This window comes from Brassica napus, unplaced genomic scaffold (assembly GCF_020379485.1).
Source record: "Brassica napus cultivar Da-Ae unplaced genomic scaffold, Da-Ae ScsIHWf_1361;HRSCAF=1935, whole genome shotgun sequence".
NCBI lineage: Eukaryota > Viridiplantae > Streptophyta > Magnoliopsida > Brassicales > Brassicaceae > Brassica > Brassica napus.
Genome location: NW_026014778.1, coordinates 62501 through 62931, shown reverse-complemented (window position 1 = coordinate 62931; position 431 = coordinate 62501).

Here is a 431-nt window from a genome sequence, read left to right as displayed (position 1 = left end):
TCAGATAGGTTTGTGCGATTAGCCCCAAACTATAGATCTGCCTTGTTGTGATATTCATGATAGATTTGTATTCATTGCTTGTTTTAGCCTTGCTAACTAGAACATGATCATAGGATTGCATACTCAAGCACCCTTCTTATCCCATCCTGACATCTATCTATCATATCAGGACTGTTAGAGAGGGCTAACCGCCAATTTAGTATCTTAATACGGCATATCATACTCGCGCATAGGCCTGGCTAGAACCCGTCGATCGATGTCCTCAACTGACTATCGGTCAACGTAGGTAAAGGTGTATCGGTCGACGTCCCTATAGGACCATCGATTGACACTCTTTCGTTGTCAACATACTAACCGTTGAGACACGAGATCTAGTTTGTTAACCAGTGAAACATGCGACAGCTGATCACTGAGTTAAGCGGTTGAGCTCT